This window comes from Pinus tabuliformis, chromosome X (assembly GCF_031772625.1).
Source record: "Pinus tabuliformis cultivar Carrire ecotype Pingquan chromosome X, CPIR1, whole genome shotgun sequence".
NCBI classification, from domain to species: Eukaryota; Viridiplantae; Streptophyta; class Pinopsida; order Pinales; family Pinaceae; genus Pinus; species Pinus tabuliformis.
The window spans coordinates 386,176,733-386,190,958 of record NC_142308.1 but is presented as its reverse complement, the minus strand read 5'-3'; positions in this window follow the sequence as shown (position 1 = coordinate 386,190,958).

Sequence of the window (14,226 nt, the reverse complement as noted above, 5' to 3'; positions counted from 1 at the left end):
TGCAACACGCAGTGGAATGATTGGGACGTGCATGTACTAGTAGTTTTATGGGCATATAGAACTACATGTAAGAAGATTACAGGTCAGACACCTTTTAGGTTGGTCTATGGTGTAGAAGCTATAATGCCTATGGAATACATTGTGCCTAGTTGACGTATAGTGACTTTCACATAAATGGTAGACCGCGGAGCCTTAGAAGAATGGTTCGCACAGCTAATAGAGCTCGAATAAGATAGGTTATGGCTGGATTCCATCAGCAGGTTCAGAAGGGACGTGAAAAATCTTGGCACGATCAGCACATCAAACTACACACCTTCAAGGTAAATGATTTAGTTTTATTATATGACAGTAAGTTTGATAAGTTTCTAGGAAAATTTCAAATCCACTGGATGGGGCCATATGTTATCAAAGAGATTACAGATGGTGGAGCAGTTCAGCTTGCAAAGTTGAAGGCAGATCCATTTCCGGGAAGGGTAAATGGAAGCTGATTGAAGCCATACACCAGGGATCTAGCTCAATGACTACATGATGCTAGCATAGTCTTAGCGCTCCAGACAACTATATTGCCCAGTAGGTAGAGCTACGCGATAAGGGGTCTGCGCAAAAACGAATATTGTCACAGTACCAGGAGAAGCGCGAAGGGAGCTGCACTATAGGGGGAGAGACCACGCAGTGCAGCCAGAAAGTAACCGTTACTGTCATTGTTCATTATTTGACTTCCAAGAGATGGTTAAGAGGAGCGGGGGGACAACAGTTAAGGCATTTAAGGCTGAAATATTTGGAGATCTGCTGGAAAATCAACATTTATGGATGGATTTTTGAGGGCATGGTCGAATTTGAATTCGAAATCACCTATAAATTACGCATGGCCATCCAGCGAAAAACACTTTGCATCATTGGAATTTTTGCATTATGCTGTCAATTTCCTATGAATTTCTCGTATTGGGAGGATTTAGTTGTGAGCCCTGCATTTTCCAAGTTATCAGAGGTAAATCAGACATTCATCCTAGAAAATATGCTAGGACCAAGCCCCGCAGAAACTTTGAGTACTAATGGGAGTGTCGCTTCTGAGGGAGCAGTTCTGAAAGTTGTGAGCATGGAGGCTCCAACTATTGTGCCTATGGTGCCGAGGTTGCCTAGGCTGAAGACAATGGTTTCTAGTTTTCCCTATCGAGCTGGGAGTATGATGAACGGAGTAGGCCTTCCCCTTCCCTCTTCGAGGAGGAATAATAAATGATGATAAGGTAAGATAGAATGATATTAGATATCAGTGAATATTGATATATTGGAGTTTCGCGGTCCTACCACTTTCGTGGTGAGGGATGTCCCCAAACCTAAGAAGTAAAAGCAGAAGAAGCCCATGTCGATGTGTGAGTCACCGAGGAAGCATGTAGCCACCCAAGCTCAAAAGAAAGACAAATCGAGCACAAAAGAGAAGGGGAAAGTGGTGGAATTGGAGGCTAAAGAGGGCACGAAGGGCATTGACACTGAGTGGATGGATCCAATATCCAAGTTGTTGGATTACATCCCCCTGCGCAAAGGGAAAGTGAAGGTCCCTGAGGACCCAGATATAGGAAAACTCCTCCTTAACACACCCCTGCTACCAGAGAATATCACTTTTGAAGGTCCGTGCTTGGTGCAATTCCCCATCTCAAGCTAGATGATTGGGGTTTGGTGGACCATGAGAGGTTCCCCCACTTAGCAACATAAAATTAAATTAATAAGGTGCTCTACAAAGAACCATGTGTCACCACGTTGGAGCTGGTGGAGTTGATTCGCGGGGTGAATTAGTCAAGGTTGTTGAACCTATTGTGGGTGCCCCACTACCATCACTCCAATATCAACTTGATTGTCATTAAGCAGTTGCTAACCCTGGTGCATGATGGCTATTTATGGTTGAGCGCACCAATCCCCATTACCAATATGCTGATCCATTAGATAACGTTGTTGCCACACTCAAGGTTGAATCCGGCGAAGGATTTTGGTGGAAAGACGAGTGAGCGTGACCTCGCACCAAAAATGAAGAATAAATTCAAGCTCGAGAAGAAGTCACATGGGTACTCTATAACCTCAATCACTGACCCCATGGTGAAGGTTGCCACACAGATCCTTGCAGGAAAAGTTATGAGAAAATTCAGTGCGGACGAGGTTCCGCCGCTAGTGATTTCTTTGGTTGTCCTATGCGTGGAGGGTGTACAGTTCAACTGGCCACTCTTCCTCTGTAACGAGTTCCTCATGAACTATCGAGAGGCATAGGATGAGAGTAAAACATTCCACTATTCGTGGTTGTTGCTCTCCATTGTGCTCGTCGCTTGGGATCTTCCGGAGGACAGTCAGTTTCCTCCTGTGGATAAGGATTTGCTAGAGGCTGCAAAGTTTTCATCTCTCTGGGCCACACAATATGTTGTGTAGGTCACCGCAACCAAATTCTTTTGGGTCTCAATGGAGGTGAGCATTCGCATGGCCATTAACCAGAAGTCATGGTTGTCCCCAACTGTGTTCTAAAATCTTTCAAGGTACGCGGAGTTTAAAGCTGACTTCCACCACGTATACATCAGGGCACGAAAGGATCCGTAGCAAAAATGGTTCGACCTACCCTACCTCGCCAAAAATGACGCTATTGAGGAGGTCATCAAGAGCTGGCTAATGGAGTGGCACTCTCCATCTGATCTGTCTGCAGGTACTAGCAAGTCCATAGAGAAGAAGAAGAAGGAAGCGGCCAAGCTAAAGGTTCAGCAATTGACTAAGAAACAGAAAAAAGAGGTCAAGGAAAATGCCCGGGTGGAAGTGGAGTTCGTCGCGAAGCATCAGGCTAAACATGAGGAGTGCAGCTCTCAGTGGAGTGATAAGTCTCCTTCGTCCCAAACATAGGAGGAAGAGCAGTTAGACCAGGGTAGCGATGGTCAATTTTGGGCGTGGGATCCCCAAGAGAAGTTTTGGGGCTTAAAACCCATATTTTGACCAAATTCAATGTAAAGACTCCGCATTTTGTGGGCGTGGAGCGCGAGCTTGTAAATGAGTCATAGGGTTGTCTACCCTCATTTTTGTAATGTAATGTTGGCTTTAGAAATGTACCCATGGTCCGCGGACCATGGGATTGTATAAATAGAGCGAGGCTCTAAGTTGTAAAGAAGGGAATGATAGTCAAGAATGAAGGATGAATAATTGAGTCTTATCTAAGTGTCGAGTCGAGTCTTTGGGTCGTACAGTAGGAGAAGGCTCTATAGTGAGTGCGTAGAGGCCTAGTAGTCCGCAGTTGAGTTCGCAGACCCCTGCAGCTGAGTGCGCAAGGTGAGTCGAGTCTATAACCTTTGGATAAGTAATAAAGAGAAGTTTTACATAATTTTTGTGTGTATTTTTCTTGTTTTATGCATTGAATGTATCAGATATAAATTGCATTTCTATTGTTTATATGATGCACGAACTTATATGAATGTGTTGATAAAGTGAATATAAGATAAAGTATCTATCCACGCGAAGATAACTAACTGTTATAAGAAGATAAGTAAGATGCACGGTGTAACTTGGGGAAGTAGCACATATCACTGCTAGGGCAACGCGAAGACAATTATAACAGATCGCGAAGGTCTCGTAGGTCAGGATAGCGCACAAAGTGACCTTTGCGAAGGTATTCACAATTGGACTAAATTGACCCCTCAAACATCTCAAGGGTGTGGAAACTTGGTTCTAGCATCCCCCCATACTGCTTTGAGTGAGACCTCAGTCTGCGCTCCATGGGTTGTTGCCAAAAGGGCCAGTAGTGTAGGGATTTGTTTGGCTAATTAACTCTAAACCTGGGTCAGGCTCCCTCGTGCCAACAAATGGTTTCGTTGTTGGGACTGGAATCTGCGTAGAGATGTCTAATGTCGTATCATTGGAATCCAACTAAGAAGGAAATTGAAGGTTGGTTGGATAGAAGAATTCGCGAGTTCACAATGTAGGAGAACAGGAACCCGTGACTGACAAAAGAAGATTGATTAGACCGCTACCTATACATAGAGATCCACGAAATATTTTTTGCATCTTTCCCTGCTGAGCTATATGAGTGGATCGCAAAGCTAACAGATAACCAAGGAAGGTGGAAACTTAACAATCCTATTGTGTGGACCCCAGAGTTGTTGCGTAAATTGGAAGAATCGGAGGATAAGATCGCGCACACTGTTGATCACTGGCTCAATCGGATTATAGGAGGATTCATTACTAAGTTCGCGGTAGATACTTCAGTCAGCTATAGTGAGGCAGAGTGACGCTTTCTCAAAGGACCGTGAGGTAAGTACGTAAAGTCTCTGAATACTTGGATTAAAATGCTATTGTGTGAAAAGAGGGTTATGCAATTACCTTGATGTCCAGAGCTACACGAAGTGGAAAAACCTACAGAAACGAAGGAAGTAAGGGACCAGAGAATATCCCTTTGATTTAACCTCCGCGAGGGAAAGAGGAAGAGCTCACGAAGATCTCGCCATGAAGTGCGATCCATTTGATAAGGCAAAGGATTCCATGCATACCACCCCCACCCACATTGCCACCAGTCTCACCGCTATCACTTCCATCTTCACCCATACCACCTCCACCGCCACCGCGATTCAATATGGCAAGCACGATAAAGTTTCTTGTGTTCAAGGGAGTAGGAAATGAAGATCTGCACCAGTTTTGGTTCATGATAAGAGCCGTATGGGAAGTGTAGGGAGTTATAGATGATAATATAAAGAAAATGATTTTGGTCAATGCTCTACAAGATCGCGTGCTAACCTGTTATATTAAGCATTCTAATGACAATCCAAATGCAGGAATCGTGAATATCCAAATTTCACTAAACAGAGAATTTAGCAGGCCGAAGTCAAAAGCACAATCGATCATTAGATTCAAAGAGATCACAATGCTACTAGGCAAGACTCCTTGGGAGCTGGATCAGAGATTAAAGTGTACGATTCGTGAATCTAATATGACTTTGACGTATGGACAACACCGTGAATGGTTTGTAGCATCACTAACGCCTCATTTGAGGAACACGCTATCGCAATAGAGGTTAACAACTCAGGCAGAGGCCTTAGAGATCACAATGAGGCTGCATGAAACCCTGATGCAGGATTCTAACTTGGGAGTTCATCAGATCCACATGCAGTTGAAAAACTTATGCCTTGAGATGCAAAGTCTGAAATAGGATAGGACAACCTGACCAGAAATTCGTGAATAGGTGTGGTGCGTAAAATGAAAGGGTCAGGGTCATGATAAGGACCATTGCCCTGTGTTCATGAATTACCTCGCGGGAGGAGGACCAATGCCATGAATGCTAGAAGTGCAAGCAGGACCTAGCATGACACCTTCTTTGTGGTGCACGATTTTTCAAATAGGAGAAAAGCATGCTACAGACAATTGCCATTTGTTACAAAAGTATACACAGAATTCGCAACATTTGTTCTGTAATTTTTGTAGATCATTTGGACATGATGAGTGCACTTTTAGAATCTATGAGCTGATGATGGATAGAACTCCCACCTATAGAGTTTAGGCTGAAACACGGCCCCTACACCCGAATGCAAGAGTGGCACGAACGAGGCTGAGGTGGAGGAGGACCTGGACGAGGTCGCGGACAGTTGATATGCTACAATTGCAGAGGGCTAGGAAATTATGCCCATGAATGTATGAACCCAACACTTCCATCATGTCTGTATTATACCTTGTTTGATCATGAGACGGAAGATTGTCCTACATTGATAGCTAGGATACACGACAAGGGAGCGCTATCACCTCCCCCGACTCAAAACCTGTAGATGACGAGGTTTGAGTTGCGCGAGGAAGATCCAAATGTGAACATTATGCTCCAAAGTGGAATTGCGATAGGAGATGATAAAGGAAAACAACCCAAAGATAGTACTTGGGTTCTCAAGGCTCCAACAAAAGAAGCAAAGTTTGATTTGGAGTGTGCTAAGAATACCTTCATGGAAGCTAAGAAGAGCTTCGCTGATGCCTCCACTTCAGAAAGCAAAAATAAGCTGGAGCTAAAAATGGACCCATCTATGCTTGTGACATTCCTGGAAACATGCATGAAACTACTGCGCGATAGTAAGGCTATAAAAGGATTGCAAGAACTCATTAACAAATGCGTTGGGACCGCGCTAAGAGAACGGTGCGTAGTCTGAAAGATTGGAAAAAACAAGACTAGGACAGGGAGAGAAATGAGGCTAACCACACAGATTGGAGAATATGAGATGGACCAAGTAATTCAAGACTTAGGATCGGATGCGAATGTTCTACAAGGTGTGTGAAGCATTGAACAAGGCAGGTAGTGTATAGCGAAGTGATTGGGACCTACACGTACCAACAATTTTATGGGCTTATAGGAAAACGTGCAAGAAATTGATGGGAAAAGCGCCTTCTAGGCTAGCCTATGGAGCGAACGCTGTAATGCCAATGGAGTATATCATGCCTAGTCTGTGCATAGTAGCGCCTGTGGATATGACGGATTGTGGAGCCTTGGAAGAAGGGATCGCACAGTTGGAAGAACTTGAATAAGAATGCTTGGGACCTTATGAGGAGATTCCACAGGGTGATCTTAGGCTCCAAGCACTCATGAATGAAAGAGTTCGATTGAGGGAGAAAAGTGCCATGGTGGAAGCAGAAGTCAAGAAGCTTGAGGAAGGAATACAGAAGGACTTTCTTGATAATAAAACCATGGTGATAAAACAGAATGCATATGATTACATTGATGAATTTGGGGACTACCACCGAGAGTTGATTAGTTTGATGCCTTGGATTGGACCATATGTTACTAAGGGGATCACACATGGTGGCGCAATGTAGTTGGTAAAATGCACGATGCAGTTGGTAAAGTTAAATGGTGAGCCCTTCCTAGGAGAAGTAAGCGATAGTCGGTTCAAGCCATATACAGGTGGCCCGACCACTTGACTAGCCATGGGAAGCACAGTCTTAGCACTCTAGGCAGTTGAAATGAAGCACGGGACTATAAACTACTCTTCCTGAGAGCTACGTGGTGTAAGGGCCGTGCGGAGGAGCGAAGTGTCACAGGGTCCACGACAGCGCAAGGGTAGTTACGCTGCCGCGTGGGTCGGCTGGAAAGTGACCGTTATAGTCACAATTCATGATCTGGTTCTCGGTTTGAGACCAAATGGAGCAGGAGGAAAGCATTTAAGGTAGGCTTTATGGGCTAGATTTGGGAAAATCTACCGCCAAGGGAGCAGTAATGAACACGATTTGGGGGGAATGGTCAAATTTGAATTCAAAAGGCGCTAAAAATTGCAAAGAGCTACCCATCAAACAACACTTGGTCATTTGAGAATTGAGCTATTGCGTGCCCAGAGCTCTATGAACCTAGATCTATTTTATTTTTTGAAGTCAAAGGCATTGTTTGAACACTTACCTGAGCTGTTGAGATATTTTTGGAACAACAGTATGACCACACAAGAGGAATCCATGGATATCAACGAAATGACCGTTGAAGAGGCCACGCAGGCCATGAAAATAGGAGATTCCCCTAAGAGTGTCAGGATAGTCATGGAGATCCGTAAATCACCACGCACGCTGAGACCTCAGAAAGATAGGCAACCCATGGTTTCGGTGCGTGTGTCCCCTATAAACCCGCTGCGAACTAAACTAACCATGGAAGAAAAGGGGAAAGCGGTTAATCTGGAAACTGATGAGGAGGAGGAAATCCTTGTTGAAGAGGAGGAGGACGAAGACATGGAGGTGGAAACCGAGGGCGCGGACCCTCTAACCAGGCTAGCCGCGTATGCTCCTTTGTAGAAGGGAAAGGCAAGGGTGCCCAAGGACCTAGATGAGAGCAAGAGCTCTCTACAAACTTCGCTGCTAACTGACAATATCATTTTTGAAGGAGCGCACTTGGGATGGATGCCAAGTCTAAAGTTTGAAGACTGGGATATCGCGGACCACGAGAAGTTCCCACACTTGGCAACCACGCAACTCATGAAGCCAAATAAAAACACTGCAGTGGGAGTCATAGAACTGGAACTGCACAAGTGGTTGTAACATATATTTCATTAAATTTGGAATTATGTAGTGGATCTAGAATTTCAAAATAACCAAAAAACACAATTCTAGTGAAGTCCTTGTAATTAAAAAAATCCAATTTTAATGAAATATGTGTTTTGTGCAAGCTAGAGAAAGCAGGGTTGTTGAACCTTCTCTAGGTGCCACATTACCATCGCACCCCAGTAATTATCTTTGTCATCAGCCAGCTACTCTGCCTGGTGCATGATGGGTGTTTGTGGCTAGAGGAGCCCATCCCCATCACGAACCACCTGATTCATAGAATTACCCAACTTCCTTGCAAAGGGGAGGACCCAGTGGATATTTCAGACGGTAAGAGAAATGACTTGGCCATCGCAGAGGCCATGAAGGAAAAATTCAAGCTAGAGAAGAAGAAGAGAGGGTACACGATCTCCAATATCAACAATAAGGCAGTCAAATTTTCCACCCAGATATTGGCTGGCAAGGTTATGCAGAAGTATTGCGCGGATGAGGTGCCCCGCCGGTGGTAGCACTTGCCGCATAGTGTGCAGAAGGTGTCCAGTTTAACTAGTCAGATTACTTGTGCAAGGAATGCCTGGAGAATTGTCGTGATGCATAGGAATAGGGAAAGACCTTCCACTATGCATGGCTTATGTTTCCATAGTACTGGCAGCTTGGGAGTTGCCTCAGGAAAGCCAGTTCCCCACAATTGCATGGGATCTTCTAGAGGCAATGAAGAATGCTTCATTGTGCGCCACTAAATACACGCAAAGGATCCAAGACAGTAATATATTCCAGGGGTTCATGGAGATGAACATCAGAATGGGGATTAACTGCAAACTGTAGTTATCACCCACTGTCTATAATAGTCTGCAAATATTTGCGGAGTTCGAGGTGGAATTCCATCACATGTACATCAGGGCGCACAAGGACCCTGCAAAGAAGTGGAATGATCTATTGTTCCTAACCACAAATGATGTTATACTCACCGTGCTTGAGTCATTGCCGCTGGAGTGGCACACTCCAGCCATCTCCGTGACAGAAACAAAAAAGTCTGCTACACAACGAAAGAAGGAGGAGGCAAAACTATGGATGGTACAGTTGGCAGAGAAGAGAAAAAAAAGGTAGCAATAGCAAAGGCACAGGAGGTGCAGGATGCCACACAGGCAACAGCAGAATAGCAGAAGACAGCCACAAAACAGCAATAGGCAGTAGAGGAGTGTGAGGTCCATAAGTTGCCATCACCTGAGGAAGAGCTAGAGACAAAGGAAGGTGGTGTGGACCCAAAAACATCATCTACACAGTTGAAGTGCCAGAACCTAAGAGAGCAAGTGGGGCCGCAAAAGAATTCGAAAGCTTATAAGACTTCTGTCGACCCAATCACCCTCACTGAAGGAGATCTCCATGATATAGGGGAGACGGTGCACAACGTCACCGCAGAGGACCTCCAGCAACTCGCGGAGGAGAATCGGATTGTGTTGAAGGCCCTGCAGGCACAGATATAGGAGTTGTAGGTGCGCACTCCTCAGGCTCGTACTCTCTCAACCAGCCTTGCAGTAGGAATGACCACAGCTGAGGAAATGCTGCGCGCCCGCATGACCAAGACCATAGTGCTACAAGAGGGGGCACCAGTTACAAAGAATGAGGCTGATAGGCCTATAGTCAGTGCATTGAAGGGAGTAAGGATCAACATGGTTGCGCTCCCTCGGGAAACACTCTATGTCCTACAGGATGTAGTGACTATAGAACTGCAGGCTAGGGAGGGCCATGGACTACAGGTGTTGAGCAAGCAGAAAATTAATATGGAACAACTGAGCTTGCAATGAAATGAGGTAGTGGTGCAAAACCAGCAGATGGTGCAGGTGGTTGAGGAGGCCTGCTAAATGGTCCCTGAGTTGGCCATCCCAGTAGAGGCACCAGCAGAGGTGCGCATCCAGAGGTTCGTAGCAGGGGTGCGTGAGGCGCGAGAAGAAATGGCTAAGGTTCAGTTGGAGCTGAGCCTTTAGATAGGAGAGCTACAATTGAAGGCGTAGCCTTCAACTCCTCTAGAGGTAAGGGAACAACGCACCAACGCCATTACATCGTGGATGGAGAAGATCAACAGTGCAATGAAGGACTGCACCAAAATGTTGGAAGAGTCATTCAAGGTCCTCACCACTCTAAAGGAGGACCCAAACATTCAGTGCTTAAAAACAGAGGCGCGTGAGCTGCAGAAAAGATATGGTGATATAAAAGGGATCGCGCAAATGGTGGCCCTTACAAAGAGGCTCGCGCGGATGCAACAGGCAAAAGTGCTTAAGGAGAAGGTCGACGCAACACAACACAAAGAAGCGGTTTTGAAGGCGCATGTCCAAACCTAGATCGATGAGGCATTCGTCATTACAGCCTCAATCGAAGCCAAGCTCGCACAGATGCAGGGAACGCAGGTGCAGATACAAGGACGTAGTTCAGCTGCATCAGTCTCTGAACAGCACGTGCAGGAGGTACAACAGGCAGCTACTCAGTGCATTGCCGATCTTGCAGTAGTTCGGAAAAAGTTGGGAGGTCTCCACGTGAAGATCTTCGCACTGACAGAGTGACACGAGGGCGAGTCACAATGTTTGTTTTGGGGGGTTGTTTGGCACTTTGACCAAATCCGATGTAAAGACTCTGCATTTTGTGGGCGCGAAACGCGAGCTTGTAAATGAGTCACAGGGTTGTTCGCCCTCATTTTTGTAATGTAATGTCAACTTTAGAGATCTACCCATGGTCCGCAAACCATGGGATTTGTATAAATAGAGCGAGGCTCTAAGTTGTAAAGAAGGGAATGATAGTCAAGAATGAAGGATGAAGAATTGAGTCTTATCTAGGTGTCGAGTCGATTCTTTGCGTTGTACAGTAGGAGAAGGCTCTACAGCTGAGTGCGCAGAGGCCTAGTAGTCCATAGCTGAGTGCACAAACCCCTACAGCTGAGTGCGCAGGGCGAGTCAAGTCTGTAACCTTTGGAGAAGTAATAAAGAGAATTTTTACATCATTTCTGTGTATCTTTTTCCTATTTTGTGCATTGAATGTATCAGATATAAATTGAATTTCTATTGTTTATATGATGCGCAAACTTATATGAATGTGTTGATAAAGTGAATATAAGATAAATTATTTTTTTAAGCGAAGATAACTAGCTATTATAAGAAGATAAGTAAGATATGTGGTGTAACTTGGGGAAGTAGCACAGATCACTTCTAGGGCAACACGAAATCACCTCAACCCCTAGTTAGGGCTGCACAAAGACGATTATAATAGATCGCGAAGGTCTCGCAGGTCAGGACAACACGCGAAGTGACCTGCGCGAAGGTATTCACAGTTGGACTAAACCAACCCCTCAGAATTCTCAAGGGTGCGGAAACTTGGTTCCAACATCCCCCCATAATGCTTCGGGTGAGACCTCAGTCTGCGCTTCGTGGGCTATTGACGAAAGGGCTAGTAGTGTAGGGATTTGTTTGGCTAATTAACTCTGAACCTGGCTCAGAACCCCTCAAGCCAATAGTTAGGAGGAGCAGGAGCGCACTCCCTTCCGAGTCAAGAGATAAAGAGAATAGGGAAAGGAAGCACCATGGAAGAGGTCCAAGGTGACAAAGCCATCGTTGGATCCAATAACTTTAACAGATGGTGACCTGGATGAGATAGGCGACAAGGTAGGGGATACTATAGCAAAACTACTCCAGCAGTTTGAGCAACAACAACAACATGCACTGAGCACCATCCAGAAGGATATGTGCGAGTTGCAGATTCAAACGACTAGAATCCGGGTAGGCGCAGGGCATAGCATCGCTGCAACAAGTTTGGAACTGGGGACCACTCAGGAAGCTGAGATGGTTCGATTACTAGACCTCTAGGTAGTCACGCTGCTAGATGGATCTTTGAGCATGGAGGCAGCTGATGAAAATGCCATAGTGAGTTATTTTTGAAGGACATTGGCCTCAACCTGGCAACGCTCCCGAATGAGTACCTGCACATGTTGCAGGCAGGAGTGATAGTAGAATTCAGAGCTCGGGAGCAACGCACACTCAGCCTCATCAGTGAGTATAGAGTGAACAATGAATAAATGTTCGCTGAGAAGTCAGAGGTGTTGGAGTCACAGAAGAAAATCTAGGTGCAGAATGATTATCTTGCAACCACAGTGGCAGAAGCCTTTAGAACGGTGTCCGAACTACATATACCAGAGGAAGCACCGATGGAAGTGAAGATCAGAAATCTAGCTACTGGCATGCACAACACCCAGACAAAAGTGCCTAGAGTTCAATTTGAGGTGAACTTGAAGATCACAGAATTAGAGTTGAAGTTGTACCCTCAAACTCTGCCGAAGGTAAGGGAACAGCATGAAGCCTCTGTGAAGGATGGAGTCACGACAGTGGATGTCGTGGTGATAGGCTTCACCATGCTTTTTTGAGCAAGCAATGGAGGTAGTCACGGCTCTGCAGGAAGATCCCACCCTGTAGGCCTTGAATACAGAAGCTCGTGAACTCTAGCAACAGTATGACGCAGTAAGGGCATGGTGCACACCATTGTTGCCGCACAACACCTTGCTAAGCTTCAAGAGGCTAGACAATTGTTTACAATGGAATGACACTCTTTGTCACACCTTATCAATCTTCGACATGCCCTGCCAGTCCATAACATGTGTAACAGTACTCCCTAACACACATTGGCACTTGGAAAGTCTTAGCATGCCTAGAATGCATTGATATGCCATGGTATGTTTTGGCATGTGTTGGAATGGTTTGGCATGGTTTTAGATTAAATTTATTTGAGATTAATTATTGGAAAGTAGGAGACAAGTAACAGAGGAAGATTTGGCACTTAGAATGCACTTACACTTGGCACATATTTTCACTTAGTGATGGTGTGACTAACATGCCCCTCTTGTAAAAGGTAAATTGGTGACTTATTAACCTTATTATGTGTTCATTGCCTTGAATTTTAACTTGTTTCTCCATTTCTTTTGCCTTGAAAATCTTTGGCACGCGTGGGCACCCCCTTGCACATCTTGGCACACCTTAGCACTTGGCACATGTTAGCATGTTTGGCATTCTTTCTCACTATCTAGTACATGTTAGCATGCCCTAGAATTATCTATCATGCCTTGGAAATCATGCCCTCACAGATAACCTTACGTTTTTCATGAATTGTGATCTGTATCTTGAGGGGAGACCCCCAAGATCTGAAAAATTGAAATGCCAGAAGAAAATAGGAGAACACACATTAAAGAAAACCACCAAGAATTTTTTATTAAAATAGAGAATAATTGTAAAAGCTACATTGTAGTGGACAATATCCTTTTACAAAATGTGACTTGTTACTTATAGTATTTTCTTATTTGTAATACCATAGGTAAATTCCATGGGTGGGTAGATACCATGGGTAATTGAATACCATGGGTGGATCTCATTTACGATACCATGGGTGGATGCTACTTCCAATACCATGGTGTTGTAACGGCTACAACACTCCTCAAAAAAAATTCCTTAGATTCATTTTGGAGCCTCCTTACCAACCATCCTTAGCAGCATGTCTTGCACTGATAAGTACTTATGATTTAGTTGAGTTGTTGTGGCTTATCAGCTTGTGTTTGCTAGCTTGTTTTCCTTCCACCTGCAATGTGATATCCTATCACTTGGTCAATATCTTGTTGTTGTGCTCACTTAAAGATTTGTGCAGAACTAGAGGGAAACTAGCCTTGCTCTCCAGAATTGGGCAAAGCATCAAGGCAACCTACTACTCTCCAGAAACGTGCAAAGAATGCAGGTTGCCTTCCCTCTGAAAATTGTGCAAAGAAGCCCATCACTGGGCTTTCTCTCAAAATTTGCATAGATCTAGCTGACGACCTTGGATTCAGTCCAGAAATTGCACAGAGCCAGAGGGACAGCCAGAGCCACTGAACCCAGAAACTGTGCAAAAGTCATCCAGAGGCTTGTAGTCTATTGCATGTGCTCCCAAGTCAATCGATTCCCTCCAAGACTGGCCAATCTTTCTTTACATGCATGGGCTGCCTTTTCCAAAAAAGGCAAAAAGAAAAAAGTAAAAATCATCCCTATATTTTAGGGATCTATTTTAGCATGCACATTTTCCTATATTTTTGGCATGCACGTGATAAACCTCGATCTTATCAAAAATATTTATTCGATGCTTCAGAGCTCATTCTTCACTTTGATCTTGGAGCTCTGGCATTCCCCATTGCATCTAGGAGCATTCAGCACACTCAAC